Raw genomic sequence first — 15,058 nt, 5'->3', positions numbered from 1 at the left:
TCTTCCCACATTGAAGAGATCAGGTCCTAAAATTAAATAAAGTACAGAACTAACTTCTCATTTTCCCTGATGGGTAACAACAGCAACATGTTATGACTGTCAGTATATCAGCATTCTATTCATTAGTTCCTACAAATGCAGGATCTGAGGTGTCTAAGATAGCTAAGTAAATAGCTGAGTGAGAATAGAAGGGAAAACAAAAGCACCCAAATCTGTTTGCTTCAGAAGGAATGTGGTTTTTTTTTTTCCTGGATGGCTCATTCCAGGAGAGGAAATATTTGAACTAAGTCAGGCTAGCAATGATCATAGCTCTAGCGTCTTTTCTGCAATTTATTATAAATTCTTTTTGGGAAAGGAAAAGTTTTGTGTATTTTTAAAAGTCAAAACATGGCTTTAAATATTCATATTTTCTGAAAGAAAGCATATTGCTTTTCTATTGAGTCATGCTATGGGAATAGAACCCAGACCATGCTGCTGGGATTCCTTCAAGAACTTTCAGTTGCTTGTGCATATTGTATAATCTGAGAATCAAGGGACTCAGCTGCAGTTAATTTTCATTTTTCTGTTTGTATATAAATGCTTTTAGTACTTAAACTAAATTCAGATCAATTAAACTAATGTTGTTTGACATAATATTCCTTGTTCCAAAATCAATATCCCTTCATTTGACAGACTTATTCTTGAATTCAGGATGTTTATTATTCTTAAAGCTTACCTATAGACCTGGTTTTTGTCKTTGATGATGTAAACCAGTTCTTCCTTATGTACTATGAGCCAGAGTATAATGGGGTTCAAATTTCTCTGGTAAATATCTTTAATTGTAAGATCATGTCTGTTAACCTCTTGCCGTAGTGCTAACTTCCTATCCTGTCCTTTTGTCTTGGCTATTATTTCTGTGAGACCATATTCTCACAAGGAAGATTTTTTTTTAATAGTACTCTGCTACTGAAGACATCTTTTGTCTGAGATTGTGGTGTTTGATGATGAAAGGTCCTCCACCTGATTTCAGAGGATGAAGCCTTACAATTTCTTTTCAATCAACAGATTCCATAAAAGTCCATGGTCAAAAAATCTTTCTCCAGACTGAGTTTGATATTGTTTATGTCACTGCCTAGAGAGGAAGAAGGAAGGAAGGGGAGCTACAGGGAAGCACTGACTCTTTCAGTGTTTACTGTCTAAGCCAGAGGAGGGTGCAAAGTGCTGGTTCCCTGAGTTTCACAGTGATCCAGGGCTGGAGTCGTGGAGTCAAGGCAATATCAGGTCTCTACTGCTTGTTTCACAAACCTGTTCATAGACAGGAAAGCTCTTGTAGGGAAGTTGTGTACCCCCAGGGCTGGCACTTTTTGTCCTCCCACAAATAAAGCATGAACCACAATTTGCCCCTCAGTTGTGTATTTCTGCAGGAATAACCACAGTAATGTCTGCAAGAGCTCCTGAAWGATGGCTGGCTAAGGATTGAATGGAGCTCTCGTTATTTGGTCCAGCAGGAATATTTTTTTCTTAAGCTGTAGTTCAGAGAAGACAGAGCAGGGCTCGTGCCCTTCAGATCCTCTTTACCCTCCCACTGCAGTACTTATAAATCTTGTGATTTTGTTTTGTCTGGCCCTTGTCCAGAAACAGACCTGTTGAATGAAAGGCAGCTTTGGGATCATTTATCAATGTAACAGTGGGAATAGTGGGTTGAACAGTAGTTTTGTGCTGTTACCACGTGAAACCACCATGAGCAGTTACCTAATTGGAATAATATGGCACATGTTCCCATAATTGCTCTCCTTTGATAACTTTACTTAGGTCATGTTTTCTTAGTTAATTATCATTAGAAAAATATCTAATGAAGGTAACAAGGACTAAGGGTTTTTTTAAAAAAAATTGTATAGGCTGCAATGTGACATTTTCAGACACAAATATTTTCTTTGCATTAATGGTAATAGAAATGATATAACTTGGCATCAACTGCAAATGTAATCAACAGCTATGGTTCCCAGGTATTTATTATGACTGAAGGTCAGAGTGGAAGAGGGGTTATTAGTGAAACTTAAGGCAAACTGTCTCAGTTATGCTGCTGGAGGGCAGAGTCCTGACCTCGTCCTCCTCTGCAGCTCCCCAGACTTCCAGACACAGAGGAGAAATTAAATCTCGCTGCTTCAGGTAGATCCTCTCAGAGTGTCAACCCCTGTGAACAAAATGAATGAAATGGGTATTGTTCCATGCTTAGAACAAGAATGAAGATAGCATGGCTGCTGATAAATTACATCATACTTCTGGGAGACATGTGAGAGAACATTACTGTTCTGGGCAGTGCATTCAGAAAAAAAAAAACCAAACTTTTCACCCTTCCACACTATTCTGTGGAGAACAGTTGAGGTTTTCTGACAGGGCATTCTGTCTATGATTTTTTCTACCGTTTTTCTTGAGTAAAAATCTATAATTTAACCTAAAAGGTCTCTAAAGGTATATTTTAACCTGAAAGACGCACTGATGAACTTATTAGTATGCATTAGGCTGGTATCTCTCACCTTATCTCAGGTGCCTGATAGTTAGAGCTCTAAGTCTGACCTGGAGACCTYAGACTCACTTTAAAGTCAGGAGAAAAAATGGGCATTCCCAGGTTGCAATCCATCTTATTTGAGCTAAGCACACAAGACAGGTCAGATGAATTGTGGCCTGGATTTGCTTCCACTGAGTATAACAGGAAGCCAGGGTAACCAGCAGAGGTTTAGATGTTGAACTTTCGGATGTCTACATTAAGGTAGACGAATTGCACCCTGAAGTTATGCACACTAATAAATTAAACAGTAGAAAGGAACGTGCCCTGCCACTTCATTGCCATGCAAACGAGTTTGGATGGTACCTGGCTGCTTTTGACCCAGGAGTGCTGCTGCTGTTCAAACCAGTTCTGAGTGAGCTGGGGGCAGAGATTGGTGTGGACAGTTTGGATGTGGCTGCCCAGGGTCTGAGGGCACAAGGATTCCATACAATGGATGCAGCCCTTCCCTTGCTGGCCAGCTGCAGTGCCAGAGCACGGCTGAGAGTACATTTAATTTATAGCATGGACACAGGCTTAGCAGCTACGGGAATCAACTCCTATCAAGCCTGTTTTTCCAGMTCCAGAAGTCACACTTGCTTACAGATTTCAGTGGAATCAGCCTCTAGGGAGATATAGGGATAGAAATCCTTTCCTCCAGCTTCCAAAGGCCTCCAGAAGACAAAGTGATTTTTCATAAAGTAGGCAACACTAATTTTACTGATAGAAAATAACAAAGATGTGAGCAAYTCTGTGACAGCATCTAACTGAAACATTATGTTTGAATGCTGTGATTCTGTTCCCACTGACTTCAAAGCCGCAGGATCAGGCCTGAAATGTTTCTGAGGTTTTTTTTTGTTTTTTTTTGCAGGAATGATAATGGCCAGAAGTGGAGTTATTTTTATTCTTTATGAGAAACAATAAATAAGAGACCATACTTACTTTTCACTGGAAATTTTGAAACAATCAGTTCACTTCAGAAAAAAAAAAAAAAGGAAGCCCTCTGCATTGAATTATTTTTTTTCCACTATGGCCATGAACACTTTCAAAGAAGCCTGACTCAGGACAGCCAGTGCAGGACAAAGCCAAGCTACTAAAACATCTTTCCTTGCCTTAGACATTTGGGGCCTGTACTCTTTTTTTATATTTTGTCACTGGGAAAAGAAAACAGCTGTGTTCTTGAAACTCCTGTTTTTCTTTCTTGATAGGTCAATTCTCTTTCATGCATTGTGTTTGGCTCTGCTAGGATCTGTGAGAGAACCTGTTTTTTGATTAATAACATTTTTTTTTCTTCTTTTGAACTGCTTATTGGCTGTGTGGTTTTCATTAACCAAGCTGGTAACTAGAATCAATTACACTAAYTAAACAAAGCAGAGTGTAAAACTGTAGAAAGATGAAGATAACAATAAGCACTAAAGAACATCACAGACAAAAATTCTTCGTCAGATATAACTAAAACAAACTTATGCCACCATTCTTTTTGCAAATATACAATTCCATGTTGTTACTCTACTACTCACCAACCTACAGGCAGAGTGTGCCCCTCTAACCACTGTCCTCTAGGCCCAGGCATTGCACCAGATTTTGACCGAGTTATTCATCAATGCAGAGCGTGGCATCCTGGCTGGATTGCTAAAAGCCCAACTAAAATCCAGGGACATCCACAACTATCACCTCATCAACTTATTCTTCCAAGAAGACATCCAGGTTGTTTGGCATGAGTTATTCTCTGGAAACCTGTGCTGATTCTACAAGTTACCTCTTGTCATTTACATGCCCATGGACTCCAAAAGGASTTGCTCGATGATTTTCCTGGGGACCAAAATGAGACTCAGCAATYTGTAGTCCTTGGATCATCCTTTTCTGCTTACCTTTAAAAATATGCACAGTATTTATTTTCTGATAATCTTTGGGATCCTTCCCTTATCTCCATGGTATTTCCAGCCTTTTCCTATTAAAGGTTCAACTCTAAGTGAGCCAGCTTACCTGACATCATTGCTGCATTCTGGGCAGCTTTGAAAATTTTCCTTTGTGGCACATCCCTCCCCACTTCCATGTTGCCCGTCCAGATGTCAGGCAGATTAATGTTTCCCATTAGATCCGGGGTTTGTGATCTAAAGTCTTGTTTTACTTAGAAGTGATGGAATTTCACAAAACAACTTCTGATGGAAAGGTTTTGCCAAGAAATTTCATTACTGAAGCCACAACTAGCATGGMTATTTAATTATGGTGCTAATAGCTATGGAAATTACTTATTTATCCTTACATTTTTTTATGGAGCAAAAACCACATCAGGTACAGGAATTTTTCAAGATAATTATGAGTAATTTTTACTACAAAGAACTCAGGAATGTTTTATGATTTTTTGATGGCTGATTCTTAAATATCAACAATTWTGGTTGGAACAAATGGTGGGGTTTTGTTTAGATCCATTGCTAAGGACCAGACTGCAGTATTCACTGTCACAGTGACTAGCTGAAATGAAAAGGGCTTTTATCACTTAGGTCAACATGATTCTCCAAAAAATAGCATAAGACTMAATATTAGTAAATTCTCAATACAATTAAGAACAAAGTTACTATTTCCCTCTCTTTCACTAGAARGAAAAGAAAAATGTAAAAGACATAAGTAGAATGTGTTTCATAGAGCAATCTGTATCAGCAGCATGATGGTCCTTTTCTCCAGAAACCAATAGAAATGTTATGAATGTAATCAATATTTGAATCCTGCCATTCTTTTCAAGAACTTTTAAAGAATGTAAAAACCCTGAGTCCAAACTTGGATTATTTAAGGTCTATATAAAAATTGGAAATTATTTAGAGCAAACTGTTCAGAGTTCTAAAACCATGAYCTTTCCCTGATTGCCAGAAACAGAAAATAATATGACATTTTGAGCTTCATGAAATATGATACCTTTTTTTCCTTCTGTAAGAGGAACTCTCACAACAGAACTCTCACAACAGAAATATAGTTATAAMCTCTGTGCAATTTCAGGGTAGAATCATTGTACTTGTTGTAACTRGAACATGTTTAATGCTTTTCCTACACTAAAAGTAGGAAGAGACTTGTAACAGAATTCATGAAAACTCTAAATTGTTATTTAAATGTTTCCTACCTACCAGAGTTCTCCATGTTCTAAGCTTKCAGCATTATATTGTCYAGTTATTTCTTTACTTACATGTGASCTTGYAGGCWCACTTAAATKGATTTAAGTCCTAAAACCCACTTAATTCATACTTATGATATTTGGAGTTTTATAGTTCAAGTATTCTCTGGCTTCTCTGGCATAAAAGAAGATTTTTTTACCTTTTTTTTTTTTACCATTTAGTCCTATCATTCCYTTCAGGATTAAACCTGGTTTTAGTCCAGGTGCTTTCTAGCACTTTCTCTGATGGTGTCACTGTGCAGTACAGGAATATTGGCCAGTAGGCAGTGTGGATCCAACCATGCTCCTGAAGTAAAAGAAATGAGATATGTGAACAAAAACCACGTTGTGCAATGCCTCAAGGCCAAACCTGAGGTTCTAGCAGGATTTCCTCTCTAGTATGGACATCCTTTCTTTCCTTGTCCAGGCAAACACTCTTTAAGAGATGGAAGCAGATCTCATAACAATTTATAGCTAACATCAGGGAAATATTTTAGGAGACAGGAGACCCAAATCCAGAGATTTTATRAAAAATGAAAGTGTCAAAACAAGTAAAGAAAAGCTTCCTCCCTGCATAGCATCTAAGCTGGGTGGTACAGTAGAGAAGGTAAATATACACTCAGTCTGCCCAAGGAAAAATAAGTGCAAACACCATTCTTTGACAAGTGGGTGAAATCCAGACCCCAATACTCCTACAGAAGTGTTCTGTAAGACAGAGTTAAATTGTCAGAAAAGCCTTATTTGCATCTGTCCCTTCCAGAGGACAGTCATGACCTCTCCCACTGCCTGGCCTAGGTGATCTATCCAACAAGCTGCATTCTGCTGTTCTTCTGCATTTAACACTCCCATTTTGTTATTTAGAGAAGTCCTTGTACCCAGGGTAGGGTTGTGCTCTCTACAAAGAGTCRTGGATAGTAGCAGGGAAGTATTCCCAAAGAATTATTCTAGCACCCGGAGGGATGGTAAAATAAGAGGCAAAATCAGAAGAACAAAGTTACTAAGTGCTCTAGTAAAAAAACTATGCCTTTCTTTTTAACTCAGTCTTTATCAATCCCTCCTTTAGCTTTTGTTACTCTAGTCATTCAAATAGAAAAAACTAAAAATTGAACAAACTCATTTAAATTTCTAGACATTGAGAGATCTGCCTGTCTCTTTTCTTACATAAAGTTTCATCTCACATCCCTTTGGCCAAGCTAGACTTGTCCACACTTTGGAAACCTCCCTCCCTAGTCCTTTTCTTCAGTCCCTAAAGGGACAGGTCATGGCAATAATATTTTCTGGCTCATTCACTCTGATATTGCTATTCTGGACAAGTCAAATTTCTGGTCTGAAGTGAGACAAAATAAAACATTCCAAAATAATTATTTTTCACCAACGTGTCAACAAGAACCACTCCGGGCTGTAATATATAGAAAACAGGCTTCAGCACACTATGTCAGTCCATCTCTGTTCAGGAAACCAGTTAGCAAGATGCTTGAATGTTGTCCTATATTGGTATTCTTTTCTACCAGAGACTCTTAGGTATTCTGTCTCTGGTGGGTTTTTAAAAATAGCTTCAAAATACTATCATAAACTACAGCTGCCCTGTCCATAGAACACTTTTTCTACAAGGAACTGCATCCAAAGTAAACCCATCTATATCTATCTAGAGAATGTATATATATTTAAAGTTAGTAAGGACCTTTCTTGTTTTCATCCATTCTAAATTTGCTTGTAAGTGTATTAACATTCCTCATGTGTACTAGAAAAATACCTGCTTTGTTTGCAGTGCTTAGCATTAACACCAAGGTGAAGGACATGCTGGAGAGTGACACCACAGTTTTAAATATGATGTCAAAATTGGCAATTGCATGAAATTTCCAGGCACTAAAGGGACTCTGTCAGGTCAAATTAGGTCCCAGATTTTGTTTTGATAAAGAAAAGCCTGTGAAACTCTTGAAAATGAAATATTATCATGATTATTTGTTCAGCATTCCAAAGGGATTTTTTTTTTCCTTTTTTCCTCCCCCTTTTTTTTTAACAAGCATTGATCTACAGTATTCATAATGCAAACATCACACAATTGTGCTGATCACTGCTGGCCCGTGAGAACCTAATCTCTAAAATGAGTAAAAAGAAGCTGTAAAGCTTAAAACAAGACTGTTGTTGCTCTCAAAGTTCAGAAAAAAAGGGTAAATAAGCAATATAAAAGTTAAGGCAAGGTTATTCTCACATATAAAAGATAAATATAAATAAAGTCTATTTGGAGAAAGAAGGATTTGTTCTCCTGTTTTTAATGGCAAGTGATCTGTATTGAAGAATATTCAATCCAATTAAAAAAGTTGCAGACTCCATGTTTGTGTTACAAAAATAATCTACTTAAAAATAATATCTTTTACCTAGGCAACTAAACAAAATTATTTCAGGTTATAAGAGATTCCAGACTAAAAGTTTGTCAGCAAAATACCATTGCAAAATATAAATTTCATGCATTCAAACAGGTTGTGAAATCTTCACATGTGGAAGTTTGTAGCCAATGTTTAATAACAAATGTTCTGCTCTATTCATGAGAATTTTATGGAATTATGTGCTCTTTATACTGACAGGGAAAATAATTTAGATCTTCCACACATCTGCCTGAAAGCCTAAACATTCTCAAAAAAAAAGGATTAATCTTTGGCTTCTTTTCATTTCATAGAAACTTGAAGAATGTAGAAAATTGTGTAGTCAAAGCATCAAACTTATGAACTTGGATAAGTTTGGGGTACTTTTGACAATGTAATTATCAGAAATAAGTCTTTCATATTTTCTTAATTTTCATAGCACATTTCAAAAATAATGCTTTGTTGGTGTCGATAATAATAAATATAGCAGTTCTTCAGATGTGAAATAGGAATATTCRCAGATATCCTTGAGACAGGAATAGATAGAGCATTTCAAATAGTGGTAATTATCCATGGTAATTAGATAGTACATTTCTCTGTTCTTGAATTGACTGCCACCACTTGGTTTTGGTCTCATCTCTGGGTTTGATCATCTGAGTGACATTAGATTTTTTCATCTATCTCATCTCTGGGTTTGATCTTCYGAATGACCTTAGATTTTTTCATCTATATCTTACTAATATTAATTTTGAAATGGGTAGGATATTATGTTTGAACRCACAATTTCTTTTCTGCAGATAAAATAAGGAGATTTTAATACACAACCCTTATTAGTATTACTATTTTACCTGGGCCCAAGATTCAGAAATCTGGATCATTTACTAAATATAGCAGATTATTCCCTTTGTGCCTGGAAAATATTTTGTTTTATCCAAGATTGAGGCAATATTCCCTTACTTTCCTCATCCTATTGATGTAGAATGTAAGCTCTTTTATGAAAGCATTTTCCCTCACTGCCTATTTATACATTGTTTAAAAACAACTCTAAATACATACTTATAGGAATGTTTCATGTGAACTACATGAGGTCAGAATCATAAAGATTGTTTCCAAAGAGTTTCTGATGAAGAATCCTTCTCCAGCTTCCGTGTAGGCACCTTCAGATGCTAGAAGGCTGCTGCAAGGTCAGTGTAGAAGCAGAGTTAAAGATGCTTCAAAAAAGAAAGAGAGAGGGATCACAGTTTTCATCCTTTGTCCTGCTTTAGCAAATGTGAATAATCGAAAAACAATTTTTTAAATAAAACCAGACGTATTTTCATTTCAAGAAATAGATGCATCTACCATTTTTCATTATACTGGTAGCAAAGCTAMTAATATGGTAACTCTGGTAGTAAACCAGAATGAAAAGTGACACTTTCACCTGAGAAGTTTGAAGGAAAATGCACTGATATATTTTTTGCTTTTAATGAGACAAGGAGGGGAAAAATCTCTTTTATTAACATTTTAACAATGCTGTCTTTGAGCTCTCAGTTTGTCTGTATGGTCTCGCATCAGCTTAATTCTGAGTTCCCAGTTTAAAAATTAATAACAAAACCTCCTTAAACAGACTTGGAATTTKTCCAGGGATTCGGAAGCTGTTTATTTCTTTTGAATGACATTAAAATATGGTTTTATTTATAGCATACCTACTGGTTCCAATCAGTCCAAAATGCTGGAGAAAAATACAGGGAAAAGATTGCCAAGAAAACGTTTGCACTGAATTCCCCAAGTTATTCAGTGAAAGGGTCATTTATATTTTTGTCCCTGCTCCCATGTGTAGGACAGTGCACAGTTTTTCTCTTTCAGGAGCAGACTAGAAGAGAGTAACTCTTTGCCTTTGGGTTTCCATGTGTCCAGTGAAGCAGTGATTTAATCCACATTAACCTCTCAGACCTCTCTAATGAGTTACTCCCTGGCAATCTGTTGTGTGACCTTGGCACAAATATTTTTCAGGTTGAAGGACCAAGCCAAGTGAATTTGAATGCTTATATTAAACTTAGAAACTTAAAAGTCTTTTCTAACTCAAACCATTTTATGATAACTATGATTGCAGTTCTTCCTGTTCCAGTGTCTATCCTCAATCACCTGTGATGAAAAAAGGGAATTTGAGTAGATTGGCACAACATGCAGAGACTTTTGGTATCATRTTCAGAGGATGGACTTGACACATTACCATCATAAATGTAACCTRTGACACCTCCAGCAGCCGTGAGGTACAAAATCTGGGCTTGTTTGAGTCCYGTTCCTAAGCAGCTTCATTAAAATTGAATTCCTGTTTGTCATTCTGTCCATRGTAACCATAGACAATGTGAAGCAATGCAAATATGCTCTAACCCACCCAACTTCCCCTGTGTATGAACAGGTCAGACTAAAATCTGGGTTTGATTAAGYTGAGCACAATCTAAGTCTTGAGCAGAAGGGAAAGAAACACCTTGACCTTTTYCTTTTGGTACAAAGCAGACACCAAWATTATTTTAAAACCAAAGAGGATACAGGACTTTTATAAAACAGTAATATTTCCATATCATTGTCCTGACCATGTTAGGGCCAGTTATTTCCCATGTTTATATTACATATTTTTCCTCACTGTTAAACTGCAGGGACCTCTCACATACACCATGTTACTCAAACAACAGTTCAGACTTAATCCAGCCTTATTTGCTATCTTTAAAACATTAAATATGCTCACTCTCTTTGTTCCTCTTCTACCTATTTTTCCAGTTATGTGGTGTAAATTTCTCGAAGAGCTCAGTGGATTTTTTAAAAGTCCAGGAGTTCTGAGATTTGAGCTTTCAGTTTTAGTGGATTTTGCCATTTCAGGCTCTCAAAATAAAAGAATGCTAATAAAGAATGAATCTGGATTGCGCCAGGTGCATATTTAAAACCTTGTGAAATCACTTAAACACAACAGAAGCATTTTAGCCACGGTAATGTACTTAAAACAAGTTTTATATGTAGGGGTAAAACTTTAAAACTTGCTGGTTAATAAATTCATTACCTTTAACAGAAACCTTTATGTTTGATAGACACTTGTTACTTTCAGGAGTGACAGAACCTCTCTCCAGACAGCAAGCTCTTACTGCAGCCCTGTGTTGACTTGATTTTAGGGAGTCTTTGCCTATATGGAAAAATCAGAACTCTAAAAAGAAAAACCCTCTGCAAATATCTTTCATRTATTTAATTTAGACCAGTGTATCAACATTGCAGAAATCTCTGTTTAAAGAAAGACATAGAAAAACTTTATTTTCCCATAGATCATAGCAGCCATATTTCTGGGAAAAATGAAAATATTGCTGACATTTGCAGAGTTTTGTTTCATATTTATTTGTTCATTTAGGTTGGTCAGTTGGTGGGAATATGGCAGTTTTGCTGCAGCTYGCTGCCTTGTGGGTTTCAGTTATCTGAAGGGTTTACATTCTCACAAAGCTTTCTGTGAGCGGCAATTTRTCATCAATTGAGGAGGATTAAAGRGAGATCAGTTACAAGACAGTCTACTGCTTATATTTACTCTATCTACMTCARCACTTCTTCCTACCTTGGTGAAATMACAGCCTAGTGCTTGAGTTATTTGTGTATCTGTAACAAGTTTACTGATATTAAGAGCTGATTGAATACAAACCACAGGGTTGGAGCCTTTTTGTGTCCAATATTTGCCCTTTTCTTGTTGTCACGAATCACTCATTGATTTCAAGGCCACAAACATTTCTCGAGGGTGAGAGTTAATCTGGTTTTCATGCTTGTTTACACATTCTGTTCAGTCCAAAAAKCTGGTTGCACTTTTCACCTTGGTCTACAAGTAGCCATGCAAACAAATGCTTCAAACATGAGCAACACTCTTTTGTGTCCACCCTGTTTGCTTACCTCATGCTTCTGCTCACTGTTCCTGTCTTGGTTATAGATTCATTTTAGASCTAAGAGTCTGAGATCAAAGGGTCTGAAGGTTCACTGAGAAAACATTAGTGAGCGAAGGGCTGGACTGACCTTCATKCACATCCTTTAATTTCAAAATTCTCTTTTCTGATACTCAAATCTTTTGTGTGCATATATATGTGTGTGTGTTAACCTTTTTACACATGTAGTAAATAGTGAGTATCACCATGTTCTTCAATGCATCTGAGACTAATTTAAGCRTTATCAACCTGTACTTCATAATAAAAGAAAGTTGGGGAGGGAAAATAAAGATTCTACCAGSGTCTGAATCCATTACAAACTATTTTATATATGCAATTGGCAGRTCAAAAAAAGACAAGATAATATTAATTATTGTCCCAGACAAATTATTGGCCCTTTTTGGCTTGAATTCTATCCCAGCACACATCATTGTGCTGACAGTTCCTTTAATTTCACTAGCATGTGGCTGAGGACTTTCATGTTTTACTTTTAGAAAGAAGTTCATGAGCCAGTCTGACATTAAGAGACTTCACAGGTTCCAGGAGCACAGAAGGAGCACATAGTTATTAATATGTTGTCAATGTTGTAAAAACACACATGTATGTTTCTATGATAGCTTTTGAAAATTTTGGATATAAAGATYTTTTTTCCCCCAGGAAGCAAGTTGGCAGATTACATGTAGTCTACCTACAGATCTCATCATCAGAGAAAGCAAAACTATATTAATAATGCCACACCTTTTTTCTTTTCTGGTGTCTAAACCTTCACAGCAAAATCCTAAGGAAGAGCGTTACTGGTACACAGTAACCCATCACCTATCCAGAAGCTGGGTGAGACAGAAGACACATGAACCTCTGTCTCTTTAGAAAAAGGGCATTTATCAAGGAGTTAGCTTCAACTCTGAACTTAAAACTCCACAAAAGCCAGATAATCTGAGGAGATTTGGAAGGGTCTCTTAAGCAAACGTAGCTGGTGTAAAATGGGATTCAGCAGGGATATATTATGCAAGCAGCTAAAAAGCAATCATGTTTGCCTGACCTATTCTCTGTGAGGTGGGTCTCCATCACCACAGCAGATGCTTGGAAGGTCAGAAGGACACAAGGTGTCCAWAGCTTTTCAGTCTTTCTCAGAATTTCAAACCCAAAGGTGCCAGTAAAATGCAGACAGACCCCGATGTGCTGAATATTTGACAATGGTATGATGCATGGTTTCCTCTTAACTTAAACCTATTCTCACCAGTTTAATTTCTATTTGTGTGCTTTTGTTTTCTTGCATAAGGAATCCACTGTGTGTCCAGAAATGCCATGTCTGCCTGGTTTGACCTTGGCAGCCTGGCATGTCYGAGCACACGCTGGACAGAGAGCCAATGGCTTAGGTCACTTGCCCACCTTTGGGGCAGGCAGCAGGTCAGACTGATGCTATCCTGAGCTCTGCTGTGCTTTGTTGCTGGACAGATTTGGCTCGTCTGGCAAAATTGGTCTTGGCAGTCAGCCTCTAATACCAGAAAGASACCCCCAGTGAGGGCAGCTCAAGGTTTGAGAATACCTGAGAAATGGTGGGAAGAATGGGAAAGATGTACTTGTCTTTATGTATCTTTTTCCATTTGTCMGTGAGGGACTGACAATTTCTAAGCATCCAGATTTGATACTTAGTCCTTACTGGTGAGACTGGAGGGAATTTCTGTACAATGTGGAGAAGTTTTCCTTTTGGGGCCTTGCCTTGCTAGTGTGATAACATAAAGAACCTAAGAAATGAGAGAGGATTTTGTGCTCCCTCAGCTTTTGGAAAGACATCCGGCACAGGAGCATGTTCACAGCTGTGTTACATTTCAGGTTGCTCCACGTCACGAGGCACCAGGGTGTAGGTTTTCCTGGTTGCTTCAAAGGGTGCACTGCAGTGCCTTGAGACACCTGGGGCTTGTTAGGGTTTTCCTTCGGGCATTCCAGATGGARCACTTCAGTGGTACTTTGGCGTGTGCTCTGAGGCCAAGACCAGTGTGCCTACAACAGCAATTTACTTCAGATCAGGAACAGGCTTCTGAAGTTAATCATCCAGTTAACCCCTCCAACTGCTTCTTGGATTGCATCATGGAGTGGTCTTGAATCACAGGAAATCGATACTTTTCRGGTCAACATAAACTAAAAGGTGTTTTTTGGCATTGGACCTAACCCACARCAAGTGATAATGGTCTGAAATTTACAGTATTAAAGCAGAGCCAGTTGAAAACCAAGCTCCTGAAGTGTGTATAAAAGGGTTATTGCATCCTCAACCCTAACAACTTAAAAGATATGTTACCATCAAATCTTGCTAGTGTGAATGTAGCTTGTGTAGAAAGTTGGGAATTTGAGCTTGAGAGTGCTGCTGGGGGCACTTTGTAATGGTCTGTATTTCAGAAGACAATGTAAGAAATCATCATTTGAACTTTCCCTCATACAGAGAAAGGTTTCTTTATGCCYTCATTAAAAATACCAAGCGCTGCAACCATCCCTTGTTGATTTTTCTGGTGTTTGTTACTACAGCGACATTGTACATCAGTAAGAACCCATTGTGCAGAGCAGTGCACGTGCACTGAACRACAAGATTTAATCCTTTTAGCTTCTAGTCTGAGTGTAAAACCTTTGTTGATCTATGCCTTGAAGCATGAGAGTTTATTTTGTTTCCATACTTTATTTCTACCAGTGACATTTGTTCTGTTATTGCAGCGTATTGTTCATTCTTTTGGAGTGTGTGCTTGATGTTATGGTTCATTCATAATGCCTCTGTTCRAGTTCTAACTTGTTTGAGTGCTAACATGATAAAGCATACTCTGTCAATATCAGGATCTTTACATCAGCTTTTGGTGGCCTGCCTAATTAAAAAAAAATAAATAAATAAAAGAAAATTCAAATGGATGTGGTTCATGAATTCATTCCTTCAGTGTTGTTGTACCAAAGGCCAAAGGTGAAGAATCACAATGAAAATAGGTCTGAATACACATAACACAATCTTTTTGCTGTGATGTCTTTTTGAGATGATAAATAATGAATAAATGTTGATTCACACAAAGAAAATGTCTTTGTCWCTCACAGGTTCCAAACCCACTGAGTTTTGCATGAT

This window comes from Malurus melanocephalus, unplaced genomic scaffold, assembly GCF_030028575.1.
Source record: "Malurus melanocephalus ecotype Western Australia unplaced genomic scaffold, MMel_1.1 scaffold_26, whole genome shotgun sequence".
Classification (NCBI taxonomy): domain Eukaryota; kingdom Metazoa; phylum Chordata; class Aves; order Passeriformes; family Maluridae; genus Malurus; species Malurus melanocephalus.
Note: the sequence above shows the minus strand (reverse complement) of the source record.